This window comes from Hyperoodon ampullatus, assembly GCF_949752795.1.
Source record: "Hyperoodon ampullatus genome assembly, chromosome: 9".
Classification (NCBI taxonomy): domain Eukaryota; kingdom Metazoa; phylum Chordata; class Mammalia; order Artiodactyla; family Ziphiidae; genus Hyperoodon; species Hyperoodon ampullatus.
In genome coordinates this window covers 13,287,232-13,304,569 of record NC_136922.1, presented here as the reverse complement: position 1 = coordinate 13,304,569, position 17,338 = coordinate 13,287,232, and the positions used below count along the sequence as shown (strand labels likewise).

Below are 17,338 nucleotides of genomic sequence, written 5' to 3'. Positions count from 1 at the left end.
TTGTTGCTGTGTGCGGGCTTCTCATTGCGGTAGCATCTCTTGTTGCAGAGCATGGGCTCTAGGCGCCCAGGCTTCAGGAGTCGTGGCTCGCAGGCGCAGTAGTTGTGGCTCACGGGCTCTGGAACACAGGCTCAGTAGTTGTGGCACATGGGCTTAGTTGCTCCGCGGCACGTGGGATCTTCCCAGACCAGGGCTCAAACCCGTGTCCCCTGCATTGGCAGGTGGATTCTTAACCACTGCACCACCAGGGAAGCCCTATACATCCTTTTTAAAATATTCTTTTCCTTTACGGTTTATCATAGGATGTTGAATGTAATTCTCTGTGTTATAAGTAGGTCCTTGTTTATCCATTCTGTACATAAAAGCTTACATTTAGATTGTCTTTAAAAAGAGCAAACTAATGTACAGTCCTGTTGATTGTATGTATGTACTTGCCCTTCCTCCTCCCTGGCAACTTTTGGCTTCATGTTTGATTTGGTTTTGTTAGGTGGATAAACGTAGGTGGCTGTGAAGAATGTACTTTTCCCATGTAATGGTGTATTGTGTAGGAATACGTGTGCTTCTTAGTACTTTAAAATACCATCTTTCATCACTTGCCTTTGTTTCATTTTCTCATTCACGGTGGCTCTGGGCTCTTGGCTGCCTGTGGCCTTGTGCTGGTGTTTTCCCTACTCTTCATTTGGCTGGTTTCTTGTTCTTCCTTAAGCCATCGGCTTTGATGTTGTGCCTCAGAGAATTTTTTCATGACCATCCAATCTACAGTGCCTTCTCGGTTTTGTTCTCTTGGAGCAGTGTGTCTTTTCCTCTTTAGTGCTTACAGGAAATTTCCATTGCCTTGTGTACTTTTTGCCCATCTCCCTACTAGACTTAAGCTCTACATAAGCCCTGTGAGATCAGGGGCCTTGTGTGCTCTATTCAAACATTCTGAAAATTCAGGGCCTTCATCAGTGCTTAGAATATTGTGTGCATTTTAATGAATAGTTGTTGAATGAATGAACTCTAAATTTAAAGTTTTACATGTCAGAACTTATTTAACTTTCTTCTGTTCGTTCTGTAGTAATGAATTTTTCTCTGCAAAGCTAGAGTATGCTTTCTGGATCGAGTTTTTGTTTTCTTGGATTGGAAGAATCAATATTGTGAAAATGACTATACTACCCAGAGCAATCTGTAGATTTAGTGCAATCCTTATCAAACTACCAATGGCATTCTTCACAGAATTAGAACAAAAAATTTTACAATTCGTATGGAAACACAAAAGACCCCGAATAGCCAAAGCTATCTTGAGAAAGAAAAACGGAGTTGGAGGAATCAAGCTCCCCGACTTCAAACTATACCATAGAGCTACAGTAATCAAGACAGTATGGTACTGGCACAGAAACAGAAAGGTAGATCAGTGGTACAGGATAGAATGCCCAGAGATAAACCCACACACATATGGGCACCTAATTTACAACAAAGGAGGCAAGAACATACAATGGAGAAAAGACAGCCTCTTTAATAAGTGGTGCTGGGAAAACTGGACAGCTACATGTAAGAGAATGAAATTAGAACACTACCCAATACCATACACAAAAATAAACTCCAAATGGATTAAAGACTTAAATGTAAGACCAGATACTATAAAACTCTTAGAGGAAAACCATAGGAAAAACATTCTTTGACATAAACCACAGCAAGATCTTTTGTGACCCACCTCCTAGGGTAATGGAAATAAAAACAAAAATAAACAAATGGGACTTAATTAAACTTAAAAGCTTTTGCACAGCAAAGGAAACTAAACAAGACAAAAAGACAACCCTCAGAATGGGAGAAAATATTTGCAAATGAAACAACAGACAAAGGATTCATCTCCAAAATATACAAAAATATATGGAGCTCAATATCAAAACAAACAATCCAGTTAAAAAATGGGCAGAAGACCTAAATAGACATTTCACCAAGACATACAGATGGCCAAGAGGCACATGAAAAGATTCTCAACATCACTAATTATTAGAGAAATGCAAATCAAAACTACAATGAGGTATCACCTCATGCTGTTCAGAATGGCCATCATCAAAAAATCTAGAAACAATAAATAGGTGTGGTGAACTTGCCTGGTGCAAGTAAACAATAAATAGGAAAGGGTGTGGTGAAAGGGAACCCTCCTGCACTGTTGGTGGGAATGTAAATTGATACAACTATGGAGAAACAGTATGGAGGTTCCTTAAAAAAACTAAAAATAGAACTACCATAAGACTCAGCAATCCCACTACTGGGCATATACCCTGAGAAAACCATAATTCAGAAAGAGACATGTAGCACAGTGTTCACTGCAGCACTGTTTACAGTAGCCAGGACACAGAAGCAACCTAAGTGTCCATCGACAGATAAATGGATAAAGAAGATGTGGCACATATATATGATGGAATATTACTCAGCCATAAAAAGAAATGAAATTGAGTTACTTGTAGTGAGGTGGATGGACCTAGAGTCTGACATACAGAGTGAAGTCAGAAAGAGAAAAACAAATACTGTATGCTAATGCATATATATGGAATCTAAAAAAAAAAAAAAAAAGGTTCTGAAGAACCTAGGGACAGGACAGGAATAAAGACTCAGACATAGAGAATGGACTTGACATGGGTGGGAGGGCGAAGCTGGGGTGAAGTAAGAGTAGCATTGACATATATATATATACTACCGAATGTAAAATAGTTGGCTGGTGGGAAGCAGCAGCACAGCACAGGGAGATCAGCTGGGTGCTTTGTGATGACCTAGAGGGGTGGGATAGGGAGGATGGGAGGGAGGCTCAAGAGGGAGGGGATATGGGAACATGTGTATGCATATGGCTGATTCTCTTTGTTGTGCAACGGAAACTAGCAAAGTATTGTGAAGCAATTATACTCCAATAAAGATGTATTTTTAAAAAAGGTTTTGTTTTTATGGATTATTCTTTATATTTAACTTTTTGACACATCTGAAATTTATTGTGTAATATCATGTGAAGTATAATCCAAAGGAATTGTGTAATATCCATTTGCCTTAAACTACATTTATTGTGCATTTCTTACTGTTATTTGTGGTTACTAAGAATTTAAAATGTAAATCTGTAGAGATACTGTTTTCGTCCATTGATTAACGTCTTTTCTGTTCAAACTAGAAAAATCTAGTTTTGGGTTTTTTTTGTTAATGCATGAAGTTTTGCTATTTTTTTAGCTTTTCAAATCTATTTGTATTTTATGAAGAAATTTCTTGTAAGGTGAGTGAATAAATTAGATGACTAATAGGCAGTATGTCATGGTGAAATATGTAAAGATTCAGGCAGTGTGGGAGTAAAGAAAATTTTGGAGGGGGTGGTTGAAACTGGGAAGCAGCCCGTTCTGTGATCAGTATCATGTCGGCTCCTATCTGAACCTGGGGCCCTGTGTCATCCTTTGTTGTTGTTGCTCTTAATACCTTTTACTGCTGGACTGCAGGTAATTTAAAGCTCCCCACTCCTCACACCCAATCCCCTATATGATCCCAATCCATTTTGTATGATGTTGTGGTTTATGACTGGAATGAGCCAGGGGTAGATAGAGTCATTTGTGTGGCTCCTTTGGAAAGTCTGACAGTCTGTATTTCTGATACCTTCTAGAAGAAACTTGTATGTTTGAGAGTTCCTTAAATTCGCTCATTCAAATTTAGTGCCTCTGTCTTCCATTCATTCAGCAAGTATTGGGCACCTAGTATAAATGGGCATTGCTAGACACCGGGGATACAATAATGGACAAGCAGATGTGGGCCTCTTCCTCTAGCATTTTGAAATCTAGTTGGGGAGTCAGATGTATAACGGACAAATATACATATCAGAATGAATGCAGAGAGATGGGAGAAGAATCAGGCGCTATGGGAAAAACTTTACCCGGATTTGGCAGGGAAAAGGAACATTTCTTGAAGGTCAGGATGCTGGGGAGAGATGAAAAATCAGGAGAGTGTGGCAGTGGTTGACAAACTTTTTCTGTGAAGTACCAGATAGTAAGTACTTTTGGCTTTTCTGGCCACATCTCTGTTGCAACTACTTAGTAACCCTGTGATTGTAGTGCAAAAGCAGCCATGGACAGTAAATAAATGAATGAGTGTGGTGGTGTTTGAATCAGACTTTATTTATGGACACTGAACTTTGAATTACGTATAATTTTCAGGTGTCATGAAATATTATTCTTTTGATTATTTTTTCCTCCCGCAACCATTTAAAAATATAAAAACGATTTTTAGCTTACATGTAAGAAAAGCAGGTGGTGGGCTGTAGTTTCCTGAGTCCTAGGATATGGTGCTAAAAATCCCATTATCAACTCTTCATAAAAATGAAGCTGTTGTGTAATAGACCTGTAGTCAGTGCATGTATTATGCTTTTAGTAAGACACACATTTGTAGGTAGGGTTGAAAATTATAGTATTTCTGCACCTCTAGCTGTTCTTTTGAAATATTCCAGTAATTCTGGAAGGTGAAAGTAAAGGATGTTGGGGATTCTGAGCGTGTGCACGCAGAGGGGCTTGCCTGGTGCAAGTAATAGTAAACTCAGAGGGCCCAGATTCTAGTCGTGATCTTGTCAGTTATTGACTCTTCAGTGTTGGGCAGATCATTGCACTTTTCTGTGCCTCATTTGTGAAAAAGAGAAAATAAACAACATAGATACTGCTCATTATTACTGCAAATAATAGTATACTTCAAAGCACCATGCAGTGTCAACATTAATATCTTAAAATTACACAGCCATTTCTGGCATCTTCACATATAACATATAGATGTAAGATGGCATTATGATTGATTACGTTGTGTCACCAAGACATGTTCTTGAAGAATTCAGGCATCGTGCAGATGTTCAGGTATTGTTCTAGGTATGGGGATACACAGTAAACAGAAATTGTTCTGTCCTTGTGGGTTATAAATAAATAGATAGATCATACCAGTCATAAGTGCTGTAGAGAAAATAAAGGCAAGGGGATAGATAGGTAGGGAGCATGGGGATGGTGGATGAGGAGGGAACTGGGAGAAAGCCTCTAGAAATGAGATGTGAACCAAGACCTTGAAGATTTGGGGAGTGGAGGCTCTCTCAAGGAGAACATACAGTGCAGAGATCCTGAGGTAAGAAAGGGTTTAGTGTACTTGAAAACAGAATAAAGGCCAGCATGCATATATGAGACCAAGGGATGTAGGGAGGTAGGGGACAGATTTATAGGACCTAGTAGACCATGGAGATGAGTTTGGATTTTATTCTGAGAAAGATTAAAAGTCTCTTGGAAGATTTTGAGCAAAGGATTGAAATAACCTAAGTCCATTTAAAAGTGATAAATCTTTTCCCCTTCCTCCTCGACGATTTTGTCCTAAAGCCGTTAGGTGATGCATAACAAGGTGGGTACTCACAGTGTGAGGAGGGGGTGTGGGGAGCTGTTGGCCCCGAGCAGCTTATTTGGGCCCAGGTGGGACGAGAAGGGTGGCCTGGGACAGAGTGTCCGTGTTGTGAGGGCCTGGAAGAGTCAGAGCCCAAGCAGGGTGAAGAGAGGATCTCTTTGACCTGGTGGCCTGGTGTGGGATGCTGCAGCTCAGTCAGTTAGGCGAGTGTGCTAAGGGGGGAGCAGACCGCCTGGGGAGTCGGCCCGTTGTCTCCACCGTGTGTAGGGGGTGGCCCGGGTGGAGTGTGAGGATTAAGCCGTGGTAATCTATCAGTCTCAATTTTCTGATCTTGATCATTTTCTTGTAGTTGTCTAGACCATCCTTGTTTTTAGCATTTGAAGATGATGGAACATCATGTTGGCAGCTAACTCTCAGGTGGTTTGGGGAAAACAAACATTGCTTTGTACTGCACTTTAGTGTAATTTTGTTGTTTTAAAACTGAAAAAAAGAAAACCCAACAATGTCCCTCTGGCCACGTCATGGGGAATGGACTGTAGAGTGGCAGGAGTGAAAGTATGGAGACCAGGGAGGAGGCTGCTGCAGTCTGGTCTGGGCGGGTTGTGATGGTGGAGTGGGCAGGTGGTCTTGGTGGAGGAGGTGAGAATTGTCAGACTGCAGGTTTATTCTGAAGGTGGAGCTGACTGGATTTGCTGATGAGGTATGAGATAAGGGTCAAGATAGTTTCGTAGTTTTTTTAAGGCTTGAGGAAGTAGGGAAAGATGATGCCATTAAATAATGCATGAATTCATTTTAAAAAATAGGGTTTGTGAGAAGAACTGCTTTCTTGTCTTAGGTCACCCATTGAGATGGTGTGTGAACTTAACTTCTGCGTTGACATTTCTGGTTCTTGGTTGCTTCATGTGGGTAGCATGGTATAGAATGTTTACAGTGGGACCAGTAGGCTACTTTAGCCATAGGAGGTCTTGATTTCAACAAGGCATATGATCTCTCATGACACTTTGCTGAAGAGCTAGATGTGGTTTATATAATAGAACACCTGTTCTCCAAAATTAGTAATTAATGAATTAAGTACTAACTTCCAAAGAGCTTGTTAGTGGTGAGGTGAAATACTTTGAAACTATTTTGTTAAATATTTTTATCATTGACGTGGATGAAGACCTAGACTACCTGATTATTAAATTAGTATACTAGGGATCTTGAGAGCTGCCCTTTTGGAGAGGATACAGTTGGGATTCATGAAAGTCTTGCTTGAATGAAACCACCACTACGTAATTATTACTGATGAGTACCTTCAGTTAACTTCCTGATGTACCTACTTCAGTGTACATGGTAGACTTTACAATAGGCATAATGGGATTACAGGATATTAAATGGTGATAGATGGGAAAACTCAAGGCATGATGCCTGATCCACACGCCTGCTAACTGTCAGTAACATTGCTCTCCAGTCAAAGGGAGTGTAACAGCCTTGCTTTCATACTGTACGTTCATTAGTGTGTCGGTTATGAATCATGTAGTCGGAGTGCTTTCAAGGAAAGACAGTTTGAATCCTTCCAAAAATTTGTTACTATTGTGCATACTTGAGTTGGCCTTCTTGAAAAAAAGTTCTCTTAGGTGAAAGTTTCAGCCAGTTAGCTTGGCTCCACTATGGAAAGGTGTGAGTGAAGTGATGTGTCCTCAAATCACTACTATAGTATAAAGATATAGATATATTTATATAATACTATGCATAATATAGAGGTATTTTCACCTCTTGGAAACTAATGTACTCTTATTCTATTTTGTTCTTCTTAAAATATTCACTCTAAAGGCAAGAAACACTGTTCCCCTCCGTTGTATTAGTATGTAGCATCTTGTACACTTTGGTGCTCAGTAAGTTACATAGTAAGTAAATGAGAAGAAAGACTTCATTGTTCTTAACATTCTGAACAGTGCCAGTAATGTTTTGTTTGCCTCAAAGATCAGCCCTTACAAAAAGTAATAGACTGCCTGCAGTGTCTCAAATATGAGATATGGGTAGGTGTTTCAGAGAAATTTCTGTGCAGTTCTGCCTTGTGGTTTGAAGTTGAAAACTTAGGAGGAAGTCCTTTGCTGCCTGCAGTTTCTAATGTTTTGCTGGTAATGCAGACTTGAACGGTTGTCACTGCCTGTGCTCACAGAGGCTTCACCTTCGTTTGTTTTTGAATTTTATTAAGGAAGTTTTAGTGTATACTTTTCTCTAGTGTTTTTTTTCCCCCTGGCATAAAATTTCAATCTTTGTGTAAATGTACATTCTTACTATTTCTTTTCATAGGTCTTTTTGACTGAGTTTTTTTCTCCAGCTGCATCCACGCTATGCGCCAGGGTCTCCGAAGGTGTTGAGAGGAGACCACCGAGCTGGGGAAAGCATTCCTGGCTGAGGTGGAGATATGTGACTAACAAATGAGATATCTGTGCAAACTTTAAAAAAAATTGAGGTGAACATCACAAGACATTAAAGTAACCATTTTAAGGTGAACGGTGGCAGTTGGTACATTCACAGTGTTGTGCAGCCACCAGTTCTTTCTAGTTCCAAAACGTCTCATCATCCTCAAGAGAAATCCTGTATGCATTAAGCAGGTGCTCCCACCCCTCCCCCGACGCCGCCCAACCCACGGCTGCTGCTCGTCTGCATTTTGTCTCTCTGGATCTACCTATCCTGGATGCTTTGTATAGTAGAATCATAAAATATGCGACCATTTGTGTCTGGCTGCTTTCACGTTGCTTAATGTTTCCGAGAGTCATCCCATTGTGGCATGAATCAGTACTTTATTCCTTTTTATTACTGAATACTATTCCATTATTTGTATATGCCACAGTTTATCCGTTCATCCATTGATGTATATTTGGGTTGTTTCCACCTTTTGGCTGTTACGAATAGTGCTGCTATGAACATGTGTATATGTATTTGAGTACCAGTTTTCGCTTCTTTGGGTTATGTACCTAAGAGTGGAACTGCTGGGGTCATGTTGTGATTCTGTGTTTACTTTTTTGAGGAGCCACAAACTTTTCCCCAGAGGCTGTGCCATTTGGTATTCCTTCCAGCAATGTGTGAGTGTTTTCTCTACACATTTACCAACACTTGTTGGTTTCCTTTTTCTTTCTTTTTTAATTTATAGCCATCTTTGTGGGTGTGAAGTGATACCTCATTGTGGTTTTTGTTTGCAGTCTCTTAATGATTAATGATGTTGAGCATCTTTTCATGTGCGTGTTGATCACTTGTACCTCTTGGGAGAAATGTCTCTTCAAGTCCTTTACCCAGTTTTTAACTGGATTGTCTTTTGGAGGTTGTGTTTGTTATATATTCTAGGTATCAGACCCTTATCACATACGAGGTTTGTTAATATTTTCTCTTCTGTATGTTGTCTTCCACTTTTTTGATAATTTCCTTTGTTGCAGAAAAGTTTTAAAGTTTGATAAAGTCCAGTTGTTATTTTTCCTTTCTGGAACATGCTTTTGTTTTTATAATCTCAGAATCTGTTGCCAGAATCAAGGTCCTGAGTCTCTACCCTGCCCCCCCGCCCCCCCCACGTTTTCTTCTATGAGTTTTATGGTTTTAATTCTTATATTTAGGTTGTTGATCCATTTTGCGTTAATTTATGTTTATGGTGTAAGGTTGGAGTCCAGCTTAAGTTTTTTGGAATGTGTATATCCAGTTGCCCAGGTACCATTTGTTGAAGAGACTTCTTTCTCCATTGAATAGGCTTGGGTGCAAACTTACTTCTATGTGTATGTGTATAGGCTTATCTAGAATTTACTTCTAACTAGGAGCTGTATATGAGAAGGTTTTGGGGAGGGGCACAGCCTCGTTTTAGGTGATAAATGGGGATTCGTCACTTGAAAGTAAAATGAGCTTTAGGGACTTCCCTACTTCCCTGGTGGCGCAGTGGTTAAGAATCCGCCTGCCAATGCAGGGGACACGTGTTCGATCCCTGGTCTGGGAAGGTCCCACGTGACGCGGAGCAACTAAGCCCGTGCGCCACAACTACTGAGCCTGCGCTCTAGAGCCCGTGCTCCACAACAAGAGAAGCCACCGCAATGAGAAGCCCGCACACCACAACGAAGAGTAGCCCCCGCTCTCCACAACTAGAGAAAGCCCATGCGCAGCAACGAAGACCCAACGCAGCCATAAATAAATAAATAAATAAATTAGCTTTAACTATAAATATAACTATTTTAAATTAGATAGTTAAATTAGTACTGACTTTATTTTGGCCATTGAGTCCTCTTATAAGATCTATTTAGTATACCTTTTGTAGATGAGTAATGTGGAAGTGAGCTTACTGGCTCCCTTTTCTGAAAACTTATAGTTTATTCTGTAATTTATTCTCAGGGTAATTAATGTGCTTTTAAAAGTGAGAAACAGTAAAGAAATTATACTGATACATTTGCTTTATGTTTTAACAAACATTTTGCATATGTAGCTTCTCCCTTTTTGTCTTCCAAATAATTAAGTTCGCAAAATTTTTGTGTTGGCGGAATTTAAGGAATTAAGGAGAGAGGTGCCGAGCAAAATACGAATATTGGCTTAAAAGGTTTGTTCTTGTACCTTGTTAGGGACGTGTGTGGGTGTTTGTGTGATTGTGAGAGAGAGTGAATGTGTGTGTGTGTGTTTTAAAGCATAGATGTTGCTTTACTCTTTTGAAAAATAATTTGTCTTAAACAGCAAAACCAAGTAGCAGACAACATTGCAAATAAAAAAATATATAACTAAAGATTTGATGAACTGGATTACTAGAAAAAGACGTTGATTATTTGGGGGAAAAAACTGGAAAAAGTGTAAAAAGCAGCTTATGTTTCTCCCCTTCTTGGATTAAATTTGAGTGCATATTGAGGGACTTTCCTGGTGGTCCAGTGGTTAAGACTCCATGCTTCCACTCCAGAGCGCACGGGTTTTATCCCTGGTCGGGGGACTAAAATCCTACATGCCGCATGGCGTGGACGGGGGTGGGTTGGCGGGGGGTGGGGGGGGAGTGCATGTTGAAAGTCAAAACTAAAGCTTGTTAAAGTTAATCATTAATATGTTTCTTAAAAAGTTTTCAAGAATGTAGAAAAGACAGAGAAGGTAATTTTAAACTTTAATAATATTGCTAATGAATATTAAAAATTTTTCATAAAGCCACAAATACCTGGAGGCTGTTGTACTTAAACCCCTATATTCTGAGTGCCTAGTGTTTAATAGTAGGTAATTCTATTTTGATTGTAACTCTTTGCTATATTGAAAAGGACATTTGCAGTGATGAAAAATTTTGTCTTAGATTCACATGTGTAGAACTTTTAAATAATATATTAGTTGCATTTTCACAGAAATTAGAGATTTGTAAAGGTGATACTGTGAACATTTTTCTTGACTGTGACATTGTCAGTTTTGAAATACTGTGAATTAGTTTTTTATATATGACACATTTCATTTTCACTCTTTTGGATTTGTGTTTTATTTTAGTTGAGATTTGACTCCTGGTCTACTTGAAAATATTGCTTGGGTTTTGTTTTAAAACATGAATTTGACTTATGCATGTAAATTAATGTTCTATAAATTGGCATGCAATCGTTTGATTTGTGATTCTCTTTGGAGTACAGTAGTTAAAAACTGGACATATGAAATACTGATACCTCACTGCTCTCCAGTGCCAGGATTTTATACCAGGGTCTAGTGGCAGAGCCTGAAGGACATTATCAGTTATTCTTTTTTTTTTTTTTGCGGTACGCGGGCCTCTCACTGTTGTGGCCTCTCCCGTTACGGAGCACAGGCCCCGGACACGCAGGCTCAGAGGCCATGGCTCAGGGGCCCAGCCGCTCCACGGCATGTGGGATCTTCCCGGACCGGGGCATGAACCCGTGTCCCCTGCATCAGCAGGTGGACTCTCAACCACTGCGCCACCAGGGAAGCCCTAGACTCTTAAAGATTATTGAGATCAGAGAGCTTTTGATTTGGTTTATATCTATTATAGTTACTGTATTAGAAATTAAAATTGAGAAAAATTAATTCATTTAGAAGAATAAATAGTAAACCCATTCCATGTTAACATAAATAGCATACTTAAAAAAATAAATTGATTTATTTATTTAAATTTATTTTTTATTTTTGGCTGCATTGGATCTTTGTTGCTGTGCACGGGCTTTCTCTAGTTGCAGCGAGCGGGGGCTACTCTTCATTGCGGTGCGCGGGCTTCTCACTGAGGTGGCTTCTCTTGTAGCGGAGCACGAGCTCTAGGCACGCGGGCTTCATTAGTTGTGGCTCGGGGGTTCTAGAGTGCAGGCTCAGTAGTTGTGGCGCGCGGGCTTAGTTGCTCCATGGCATGTAGGATCTTCCCAGACAAGGGCTCGAACCTGTGTCTCCTGCAATGGCAGGCGGATTCTTAACCACTGTGCCACCAGGGAAGCCCCAAATAGCATACTTTTAAATGAAGAAATAGAAGTTTTTCGAAACAAAAATTAGAATGACATTGTTTTACATTTTAAAAATTTCTTTAATGTCTGGCTTACTAAAAGCTAGATTCTTACACTTCTGCCTTTAGTCTGTTGGAATATATTACTTTGGCTAAAATATATGCAAAAATTCTTAAACCCATGCTGTGTCCTTGTGTCAGTTGTGTTCTTTAAAGCGACAGCTTCATTTCATTCATTTTTGAGGATGTGTCTGCCAGGTACCCAAGTTGGAATAACCATTGCTTGTCTGTCAGTCAAGTAAGAAAGGTGTTCCCTGGAAAAAGGGACTAGTTCTACTCAAATCTAAAAACAACTGTCAAGTGTTTTTCCTTAAAACATCCATTGATGCAGTACAAGTGCTTCCTATTTTATAAGAATATGTACTCAGGGTTGAGATTTAATAAAAATTAATATGTTTTACTCCTTCATTAAGAACACTCCTAAGTGAAACTGCCATTGCCTTAACTTCAAGTCCTTGTCAGTGAAGAATACAGTGACTCCTAGTGCAGTTTGGGGCCACTGCCTTGATTGGTGCTACAGTATCACCGCTTTTACCTGCTGTTGCTTTTACATTGTCAGTGCACATGTCAGCAGTGAAAAAGGCAGTATCTTGGTATCATTATGAAAGTGGTTTGATCTCGTGGATTTCTTGGGATTTGTGAACCGTACTTTGAGAATTGCTGGGAGGGATGGACACCCCCACTATTGAATTGCTGTGGCAGCTCTTCTTCCCCCCAGAAAAAAGAGAGAATCAAATCCGAGTCGAATTTTCAGGTATAATGGAGAAGGGGAGGGAACAAATACTTATGACTTTACTATTATTTATTCTCATTTAAGACTCTTGACTGCCTTGTAATTCTAGATATTGTTTTCCCTTATTTGCGTATTAGGTAACCAGATCCTGAGAGGTTAAATAGCTTGCCTAATGTCATAGAACTAGTAAATAGTGGCCAATGGGCTGGAACTAAACTCTGGGTGAAATCAAAGTCCATATGCTCTTCCCTAAGCCAAGCATGTCTCCAAATGGATGTAATGGATCCTGGAATGAGGAAGTCTAATCCAAAGGTCAGGTTAACTGTCGCCCTATCCTTGTATCAGTTTCTTATCTTGTCATTAACATTTTGCTATTAAGAATAACAGGGATCTTAATTAGAAAGATGCCCATGGAAACCACTGATATTTCACTTGATCTTTGATCTCATTTGTAAAATTGGAATAAGGTCAAGGAATAAAATACTGCCAAAACTAGAAGTCAGAAACATAGTTTATCTGGTGGGCTGTCTGGTGTTTAGAGTTATTTGTACTAGTTTGTACTGAAGGACTGACTTAACACGGAGGGAAAGTTGTACAAGTGAATAAATAATTGTGCTTTACCTAAGTCCTTGAGAGTATCTCGATTGAGTAGCAGATAGACCACGCAAGTTAACGCTGCTTTCCAGTCCTTTCTGAGTAGTTATTTGAGAGGTAGTTTCCACTGCTTAAAGAACGCTTTCCTGTCAAGTTAAGAGACACACTTGTAAAGATTACCTAAAAGATACCTTTTTATTTAACTACACCAGTTTGCTCTGTGTAAAAAGGCTGGGAGTCACAGGATATCAACTAGGAAGTAATTTCAGAAACGTTTTAGTAACTAATGTCTGTAATTTGAACACAGGTTGGAGGAAAATGATCAAAGAATCTCAGAATTACAGTACGGTACAGTATATTAAAATCATGCCAAATACAGTTAAACTGGATTTTAATTTGTGTGTTCATCAAGAATATTTCTAGGCTTGCTGTAGGGATGAGAATACAGTTGTCTAATATTTAGAATGACAATACTGCAAGAAACTGTAAGGATCACCTGGTCAGGTTTTAGAACAGTAAAACCTTTTCTTGAATTGAAATCGTATACAGGAGTCTAATTTTTAAAGTATAAAAGGCAAATGATTGAAATGAGAGTCGTGGGTCTGGAATTCTCAGACTTGCTTGGCAGGTTCTGTTTGCCACTGCTGAGAGCCCTTGGTTAATAGTAATAAACAGCATTACATGTACTGAGTGTTCATTCTGGACCAAGTACTGAAACACTTTACATGCATGATTTCACAGTTGAAAAACCATTCACCTAGCTAAGCTTCTGAATTTTATCTCTGAAGAAGCAGGCCCACAGAGCTTAAATGAATTGCCCAGGGTCTGAAACTAGTTTATAGTAGAGTTAGTGTTATTAAAATCCTTTTAGTCATTTTAGCTAATGGTATGTGTGTGTGGTGTGTTATTTTCCCAGATGTGAAAATAATACGTGTTCATTGCAAAAAAAAAAAAAAAAATGGACTTACAAATGAGTATAAAAGGGAAAAAATACTTAACTTCAGTATGTAGGGATTAATCATATTTTGGTATTGATCTTTCTATTTCTAGTCTCCTTCATAAATTGTTTCTTTATTAGAAAATTAATACACCCGTCACACCATTTTGTTATGAGTCGTACAATATATTCTAAAGTGTGTTCCCTTTTTTCTACATATTCTTTGTGCGAATGATTATTTACGGAAATTTTACTAACGTTGCACAGTTTATTAATTGCTCCTATTGTTGGGCATTTATGATGTCCCCCCATCCCCGTCCGCTATTATATTTAATGCTGTAATGAGCATAACAGTTCTGGAACGTAAACTTCTAGATTTCAAATTAGTGGATCATTTAAAAAATATATCTTGAAACATATCTCCATATTGATCTTTGGAACGTGTTGCTAGCTTATACTTTCACAAGTCATACAATTAAATTCTTGAGTTCTGGACAATGCCATTAAAACAAATAGCCATTATTTAAATCTGCATGTGTTTGAGTATAAATGAGGTCAAACTTTCCTTCTTTATATTTATTAGCGGTTTCTCTTTTTTTCATTTGTAAATCCCTGTATTTTTACTTTGTCTTTCTATTTAGATGTTTTTTCTCTTTTAAAAAAATAAGAGTTCAGACTTCCCTGGTGGCACAGTGGTTAAGAATCCACCTGCCAATGCAGGAGACACGGGTTCAAGCCCTGGTCCAGGAAGATCCCACATGCCACAGTGCAACTACGCCGGTGGGCCACAACTACTGAGCCTGCGCTCTAGAGCCCACAAGCCACAACTGCTGAGCCCACGTGCTGCAACTACTGAGCCCGCGTGCCACAACTGCTGAGCCTGTTCGCCTAGAGCCCGTGCTCCGCAACAAGAGAAGCCGCCGCAATGAGAAGCCCACGCACCACAACAAAGAGTAGCCCCCGCTCGCTGCAACTAGAGAAAGCCCGGGCACAGCAACGAAGACCCAACACAGCCAAAAATAAACAAATAAATAAATTTATTTAAAAAAATAAGAGTTCAAGAAACAAATATTCTCATGACTCACTACTCCGCGCCTCCCCATGCCCACAACCCCTGTCATGTCTGTTGCCTTTTTTTACTCAGGTTTAGAAAAAATTATTAATTTTTAGCAAAAAGAAGTTTTAACTTTAAAAATTTTCAAAGCGTGTAATGTCTGATTATCTCTTCTTTTGTGATGTTATCAGCCACTGATGACCATTGCCACATCCATTAGTTCATTAGGTGTTCCAAAATGCTGATGTTGTAATTTTGTCGTTCTTTCTTTTATTCATTTTCCCGGAATATTTTATAGAAAAGGGTCCCCATTTCAACAGTTTGGATACATCAGGTGCAGTTCATATAGGCAAGTCAGTATACATGGCTTGATTCTCTAATTTTATTTAGCATTTTTGAAATAGTTGATTTTACTAGCTTCTTCCAAAAGGGCTAAAAGAATTAATTACAGATTTAAACATGTTTGTGTATTATTATATTTATTGATGCATAAATTGTTCCATCTATGGCCAGCAGGAGCTCCTTCAGCACAGCTCTTAAGTGACAGGGCTTTCACCTGTTCTGACCGCAGCTCTTGCTTTCAGAGACCACACGCACTCTGTAGAATTGAGCCCCGTATTCTGAGGTGCCTAGAAGAGAGGGGAGGCTCGCTGAAGACTCCTGGGGAGTACAGTTAACTTGTTATTGATCAGCACAACAAATACATGCCAGGGATATAGTAGTGACCATGAATAATTAATTTCAGGTAAATGCTCTGAGACTATGAAACAGGGTGATAGGATAGTGAGTGAATGTGCTAGTTTAGACATCAGCGAACAGAATAGTTTTTAGCTGTTGTGTACCTGGAGTCTGTGAGATAAAAATCTTGCCTTTTATGGCCCCAAAACAAAGCATGGAGTCATCGAGTAGGGCTGTGTTACATGACTTCGTGGGTAGAGAAGGAACCATCTCCTACAAGAGCAGTTGAAAATGGAGCTCAGGATTGTGTGTTTAAAGCTTTAAGGTGGAATTAAATTTATTAAGATTTGGGAGACTGTGTACTTCTGATTCCTCTAATTACATATGATAAAAGTAATTCCATGGGGCTTCCCTGGTGGCGCAGTGGTTGAGAGTCCACCTGCCGATGCAGGGGACACGGGTTCGTGCCCCGGTCCGGGATGATCCCACATGCCGCGGAGCGGCTGGGCCCGTGAGCCATGGCCGCTGAGCCTGCACGTCCGGAGCCTGTGCTCCGCAACAGGAGAGGCCACAACAGTGAGAGGCCCGCGTACCGCAAAAAAGAAAAAAAAAAAGTAATTCCGTGGTTAAAATCTCAACCTATCCTACAGTGAAACCTGCAGGAAAGAAATCTCTTGGCTCTGAAGTAAAGGGCTACAAATTTTCAATCTAAGCTTTGTGGTCTTTGAAGAAGCAACTTCTCTGGCTTTCTTCCCTGAGGTGATGGTTGTTAGAATTTTACTGGGAGCAAGGAGAGGGGCAAGGTACTACCTTCTTTTGGGAAAGAAAAATACCTCTATTACAAATTTGGTCATGTTATCATTTTGGTGGAAGCATTGCTCATTGAGCTTTTAAAAATCCATACCATAATTCACGGTACGGAACCTGGGTCCATGCTACTTCTAACGAGGATTTCACTCTCCAAGATAGACATAGTAAGATCATCATCCGTATCATGGATGTACCTGAATGAGTGGACAAGAGCTCAATAAATATTTTAAGGAAATTACTTTAACCATGCTGCAGTAGATGATGAAGTTCACACCTTTAGTCTTTCCCTTTTCACTGTCTTTTTTTTCTGTTCATACTTTCCCCATTTAAAAGAAAAACAAAACTCAAGACCTTCTTTCCTTCCTGTCTGGTCCCACAGTTGTTACTCTCCCTCCCTTCATTGTCTTGGCAAGGATAATCCGATGGATACCTTTTACAGTATTAGTAATGTTTTAGTTCTTATATTGGGGGTCCAGTATTTTTTGCTTTACGATTGTGCTGTTTAACTTGCATATGTATGTGTGTGGTGTGTGTGTGTGTGTGTGTGTGTGTGTATACACACACATATTTTGTATATAGCAGATATTACATATTTTTTAGAGCGTAAGCTCTTTGTTTATACTCTCCACGTTCATTCCTCATTTGTTTCTCCTGCCTTCCACTCCAGTTTTTTTTTCTATTTATTCA

General features: G+C 39.5%; 1 protein-coding gene across 5 annotated transcripts in view; it reads left to right on the top strand.

Moving 5' to 3' along the window:
- Nucleotides 1-17,338, top strand: part of SRPK2 (SRSF protein kinase 2) — a gene marked incomplete at its 5' end in the record, with an annotated part of 230,134 nt that overhangs the window by 42,118 nt on the left and 170,678 nt on the right. The gene's annotated exons all lie outside the window — the stretch shown is intronic.